Source organism: Cyprinus carpio, chromosome A15 (assembly GCF_018340385.1).
Source record: "Cyprinus carpio isolate SPL01 chromosome A15, ASM1834038v1, whole genome shotgun sequence".
NCBI classification, from domain to species: domain Eukaryota; kingdom Metazoa; phylum Chordata; class Actinopteri; order Cypriniformes; family Cyprinidae; genus Cyprinus; species Cyprinus carpio.
In genome coordinates, this window is record NC_056586.1 from 8,350,313 (window position 1) to 8,357,190 (window position 6,878).

The following is a 6,878-nucleotide window of genomic DNA, read 5'->3' on the forward strand; positions in this document are numbered from 1 at the left end:
CATCCTCATGAGCCGCAGGGTTTAATTTGGAATTTTCTGTGCATGTTTTTTTTTTTTTCTTTTTTCTTTTTTTTTTTCTCACATAGATTCTGTTACCATTACCAAGCATTGTACTGCTGAGAGACTGCAATGGCTGAAGTTAAAAAAAAAAATCATAATTTGTGTTCTACTGAAGAAACAAAGTCACCTACATCTTGGATGCCCTGGGGGTAAGCAGATAAACATCAAAATTTCATTTTTGGGTGAACTATCGCTTTAAGTTAATATTTTAGAAGATAAAGTGTCGTAATACAATGTGTAGCACATTGTGTGGAATCCAGAATCCCACAATGTAATGCTTTCTACATGACCTTTCATTTTCAGAGTGATCAATGATCTAGTTATTTATGTGAGTAAATGATTTTTGGGTGAGATGTACCTTTAAAGCATTCTATTAAAACATATCAAGACAGCCAACACACAGGACTGCTGAAATATTTTAGGTGTTAAAAAGATCTTCAGAGAATGGGCATGTTTGCATACTTTTTTTTATTATTACTATTAATAATAATAATCATAATTTATGCAAAAACTGCATGTTAAGTTTTAGAAATGGTCAAATATCACGTCTTATGTACTTTTAAAGTGGTGTAAGAGGTTATTTGTCTCTATTTTAAGCTGTCCTGTAATGCCATATAAACGCCAGATAAAACATTTATTAAAATACTCTTTAAAAAAAAAAAAAAAAAGATTTTTTAAAATCTTAACATTGTTGTAATAGAATTTAAAATAATGAATAAACATTTATTTGTGACTAATACTCACTGAGTATGAGGAGGATTGTTTCAGTTCCATTATCTTAAGCTTTATTTAAGGCCCCTGCTGGGGAAACGAGGGCTTTTCCCCCTTGCTTCTCCCCTGGTATGTGTATCTGATCATCATGCAGTCATGGGTGGGAATGTAATCTTAACTAAGAGATGTCTTCCCTGGTCATCATCTCCGCTCTGATCTCTCCAGTAATCCTGTTCCGTTGCACATACCAGATTCACCTCAGTGAGTTCCTATTATGTCTGTGAAGGATGTTAATGACAGACACAGTAATTGAATTTATAGAGGTGTTTTGTCATAGTCTCTTCTTTAAAAATTTAAGCAGTGCCAGTCCTACACCTCTGGGGGCCCTAAGCAAAAAGTTGTGGGGGGCCCCTGTCAGTGCATTCACAAGAACCCCAAAACTGACCCCCAACCCTGTAAACTGGCCTGCTTATTGGGAACACTTAAAATTTGGGAGAAAACCTTGGGAGAAACCAGGCTCAGTCGGGGGGGCAGTTCTCCTCTGCCAGATGAAATGAGCAGTTAAATTCCAGGCTGCAGCAAAGTCAGATTGTGCAGAAGAATCATCTGTTTCCTGTGGACTTGTCCCGGTGGTCGTCTGAGACAAGGTCTTTACAGGGGATCTGTATCTGCGGCTCTAGTCCTGGTCTCCGCTGTCTTTCAGGGCTGTAGAGGGCCCTTTCTAGGTGCTAATCCACCATCTGGGCTGGATACATACTGGATCCGGGTGACTGCAGTGACCCTCTGATCTGGATACAGACTGGATCTGGACTAATATTAGCGTAGATACCATTCTTCTAATGATGTAGCAAGTACATCGGGTGTTATGGGAAGTGTTCCCGGTTCCGGTTTACCTAAATAATTAATACTAAATTATGTGTAAGCCAGGTTAAAGAGATGACGTATTAGTGTGTTATGTGTAAGCCAGGTTAAAGAGATGGGTCTTTAATCTAGATTTAAACTGCAAGAGTGTGTCTGCCTCTCGAACAATGTTAGTGTTGTGAAGCATCAGCAGAGGCGGGATCCATTTGCAGCTTTATTCGGATAGTCAGACAAGACAGGGTCAATCACCAGTAGATACAGTGGAGAAGGCAAGGCTGAGACAGAACCAGGTACAGGCACAAGATCAGGGTAGATAGCAAACAATCACAGGAACAGGTCAACCGAGTCAGGGCAGGCAGAGAACAATCGATAAACGTTAAAACAGTCCAGGTCAAAACAAGAAGGCAGAATCAAAGTATACAAACGCTCAGTGGTGACAGCCAGGGCAAATCAAGACTTCGCGGTGTGTAGGAGTGAGTGAGCTGCTTATATGTGTGTGTGTCTATTGGCTGCAGGTGTAATTAGTCCCTGGGATGAGGCAGGATGGGTCTGGAGTTCAATGGGTACAGTCAATATTCAGGTGAGAGTTCCCTCTGGTGGTGGGAAGGAGGCAGCACGGGAGCCTCCTTTGTAACAGTTAGGTAGGTTATTCCAGAGTTTAGGTGCTAAATAGGAAAAGGATCTGCCGCCTGCAGTTGATTTTGATATTCTAGGTATTATCAAATTACCTGAGTTTTGACAATGCAGCGGACATGGAGAATTATGATGTAAAAAGAGCTTGTTCAAATACTGAGGTGCTAAACCATTCAGGGCTTTATAAGTAATAAGCAAGATTTTAAAATCTATACGATGTTTGATAGGGAGCCAGTGCAGTGTTGACAGGACCGGGCTAATATGATCATACTTCCTGGTTCTAGTAAGAACTGCTGCATTTTGGACTAACTGGAGTTTGTTTATTAATCGTAGAGAACAACCCCCAATAAAACATTACAATAATTTAACCTTGAGGTCATAAACGCATGGATTAGCATTTCTGCATTTGACATTGAGAGCATAGGCCGCAATTTGGATATATTTTTGAGATGGAAAAATGGAGTTTTACAAATGCTAGAAACGTGGCTGTCTAAGGGAAGGTTGCTATCAAATAGCACACCTAGGTTCCTAACTGATGACGAAGAATTGACAGAGCAGCCATCAAGTCTTAGCGTTCTAGGTCATCACATGCAGAGTTTTAAGGTCCTATAATTAACACCCCTGTTTTTTCAGATTTTAGCAGTAAGAAATTAATCGTCATCCAGTTTTTTATATCGACTATGCATTCCGTTAGTTTTTCAATTTGGTATTTTTCGCGGGGCCGCGAAGAAATATAGAGCTGAGTATCATCAGCATAACAGTGAAAGCTAACACCGTGTTTCCTGATGATATCTCCCAAGGGTAACATGTGAAGCGTGAAGAGTAATGGCCCTAGTACTGAGCCTTGAGTAACACAATAATACACATATAATCAATATTAAAACCATTCAAACACACCTACAAAAATACCAACATCATAGAAGTATGATTTAAACCATGCTAATGCACTTCCATTAATGCCAACAAAGTTTTATAGTCTATGCAAAAGAATGTTGTGGTCAATAGTTTCAAACACAGAGCTAAGATCCAATAGCACTAAGAGAGAGATACAACCATGATCAGATGATAAGAGCAGGTCATTTGTAACTCTAAGGAGAGCAGTCTCAGTACTATGATACGGTCTAAATCCTGACTGGAAATCCTCACAGATACCATTTTTCTCTAAGAAGGAATATAATTGTTAGGATACTACCTTTTCTACTATCTTGGACAGAAAAGGGAGATTCGAGATCGGTCTATATAATTAACTAGTTCATTGGGGTCAAGTTGTTTTTTTTTTTTTGACAGCCAGTTTGAAGGTTTTGGGGACATATTCAGTGACTTTATTCAGAAGAGCAGTGAACAATTCTCATTTTCTTTTGTTGTTTAAAAAACATTAAATTAGAGACAGCAGGAGGTTTATTAGGCTGCTTTCACTTAAAGACCGAATGCACAGATCTAATCAACTGAAAAGCATTTGATTACTTTGCCAAATGTATGTTTACTAAAGACATAACCGACATAACTCGCCAAGATGGACATTTTGGTATATTTCTGTGTGTATTTATCCATTTAAGCACATGCCTACAGCCCAAAGTAGTCTCTGCTTGTCCATGTGTCACCCTGTCTCAGATCCCACACACCGCCTGGGGAACAGTGTCTCTTTCGAAGTAAAATCCACTTTGAACTCTTTTATTTATTTATTATTTTTTTTAGTATTGAGCAGGTCAGACAGGATAATTTTTTTTGACAGTCACATAACATAAAATTTTTTACTGGCTTGGATGTTATGTAGGAAGGGTGACAGGACACCGCTTTAAAGTAAACGAATGGAATGCCGTATCATGTTTTCATAATCGTTGGAAGCCAAAATCAAAAACAAAACTAAAATTATATTCATTGCACTGCCCTATAGTCATCAAAATAATCTTTTTACGATCTAGGGGTCCTGATGGTCTGAATCAGATGTGTTTCATTAAAGTGGTCATATGATGTTGCTAAAAAGAACATTATTTTGTGTATTTGGTGTAATGAAATGTGCTTATGCGGTTTAAGTTTCAAAAAATACAATATTTTCCACATACTGTACATTATTGTTTCTCCTCTATGCCCCAACTTTCTGAAAAACGTCGATTTTTACAAAGTTCTCTGAAAAGCGAGGTGTGCTGATTGGCCAGCGATCCAGTGCATTGTGATTGGCCGAATACCTCAAGCATGTGACGGAAATGTTACGCCCCTTACCATACTGTAATGCAGTGTCCCGGAGTGATGAGACAAAACTAATAAAACCCATTATAAATAAGGCACTTGTTGCATCTAGTGGGGACATAATTATGGATAATAATGACTTATACTGTCTTTCTACGCATTGGGTTGCATTGTGCCGTGTAAACATAAAACCTGCAGTCTGCATTTGTGATTGGAGAAATGACAAACAACAAGCGCTACTCTACACTGCTCAAAACTCACGTTTGGATCATCAGTGGCAAATTATTTAAATATGAAAATGTACTTACAGACTGTGAGTCAGAACAGCTGGCATTGTTGTCTACTCTCCCAGGTTCAGGAAACAGTCCTCCATAAAATGAATTGCACATATCTGAATATTTGGCTTGAATTGTTCTGGAACAGTGTTGTAAATACAAATTAACCACTGATTTCTAGTTATGTCCTCTTTTGAAAGGCCACACAAAGTATCTTCACGTTTGCAATGAAATACACAGCATCTTCACGACATGGTGCCGGCGGTGGCTGCAACAATAAAGTTACGCCTTCTTTCTTTGCGTGAACATTTAGGCGGTGTTATGCAAATTTCCCCACATCGTGATGTAGACATGTTGGGGCGTGTTTAAATGAGGCGTTTTAGGAGGGCATGGACAAGTCTTAACTTTTATAAAGAATATCTCTTTGTGTTTGAGACTTTAGTCTTTGCAACTTTAGGGATCTTATCTATTCACAAACAGCTTGTAACACTCCAAAGAGAAAGGAAAACTCGATTCGCATCATATGACTCCTTTAAGGAGAAAACATGCAGTTTTGGGGTGCTCCAGGAATGTGGTTGGGAATAGATAGAACTATCTAGCTACTAAAAAATAATATAATTAGTTTTGATGTTAAGCATTGATTTATGCTGTTAATAAATGTATCTTGGTTGTATTATGTATTATATTATCTTATGTCTTGTTGTCTTCTGACTCATCATGCTTTATACACAAACAACTGGGTACAAATAACACCTGGGACTAATTAAGCTCAAGAAAAATGCTGAAGCCTTAACTACTTTTTGTTTTAGTAAGACATCTTACAGTGGGTTGTATTCAGGTAAATTGGAACACTGTTTGCCGTTGAGATGACTGGGACGAACTGATGCACTCTTATTAAGCCAACATCAAATGATATTTTTTCCAACTCAGTGATTGTGGGTTTGTTTGTTTGTTTGTTTTTATTTTCTGACTGTTGGTATTATATATTTCACTTGGATGTTATAAATTGCACTGAGTAAATGCAACTGGATAAAACAAAAACTGTGTCTGTCTTCATTTCAGACTACAAAGCCAATATATATTATTTTAAAGAGGGTGATTATTTTCTATACCCACTGTAGGAAAGGTATTCTGGTGTGTTAAGGTGTTGAAAATCTGCTCTGTTTTGTAAAACTAATCTGTTGTGTAAAGGTGTTGTAACTGTTGTGTAAAGCTCTTGATCAAGTAAATGTGGAGTAGTTGCTCTGTTGTGTAATCCTGATCTGTTATGTGAAGCTGGTGTAAAGTTGTTGTAACGTATAGTCATGTTGTGTAGAGATTTGCAAAGCAGTTCTGTTGTATAAAGATGCTATAAATCTGTTTTGTTTTATACAACTGATATGTTGTGAAACGATATGGTGCTCTGTAAAGTAAATGAGGTGTAGAGCTGCTCTGTTGTGTACTCTGTTACATAAAGTTGTTCTGTTATGTAAAGGTGTTGTAAATTTGCTCTTTTTTGTAAAATGGATCTGTTGTGTAATGGTGTAACTGCTGTGTAAATGTGCTCTGTAAAGTAAATGTAGCATAGGGCTGCTCTGTTGTGTAAACATACTCTGCTACATAAAGTTGGTGTAAAGTTTAAAGGTGTTGTAAATATGCTGTTTTGTAAAAACGATATGTTGTGTAAAGGTGCTCTGTAAAGTAAATGTGATGTAGAGCTACTCTGTTGTGTAAACATACTCTGTTACATGAAGGTGGTGTAAAGTTTTTCTGTTTTGTAAAGGTGTTGTAAATCTGCTGTTTTGTATGTGTATGTAATGTGGTGTAGAGCTGCTCTGTTACGTAAAGGTGGTGTAAAATTGTTCAGATGTGTACATGTTAGGCTGTTTTGTGTAAAGGTGTTGTAAACCTGCTATTTTGTAAAAGTGATCTGTTGTGTAAAGAATCTGTTTTACTGTAAATAATTTCGCCCCATTTTTAATCTCCTTTAAATCTTTAGATTATCAGCCTTCAACCTGTGTGTGAGTTTAATTTATTTATTTTATTTTTTGAAAAACACATTAATGTGACCCAAAGAGGGAAGACAGCACTGAGGGGAGACAGCACTGTCTAGGTAAAGGCTCAAAAGGCCGCTACTTAAAACCCTTTGCTATTTGTTCAACACTGCTGTTT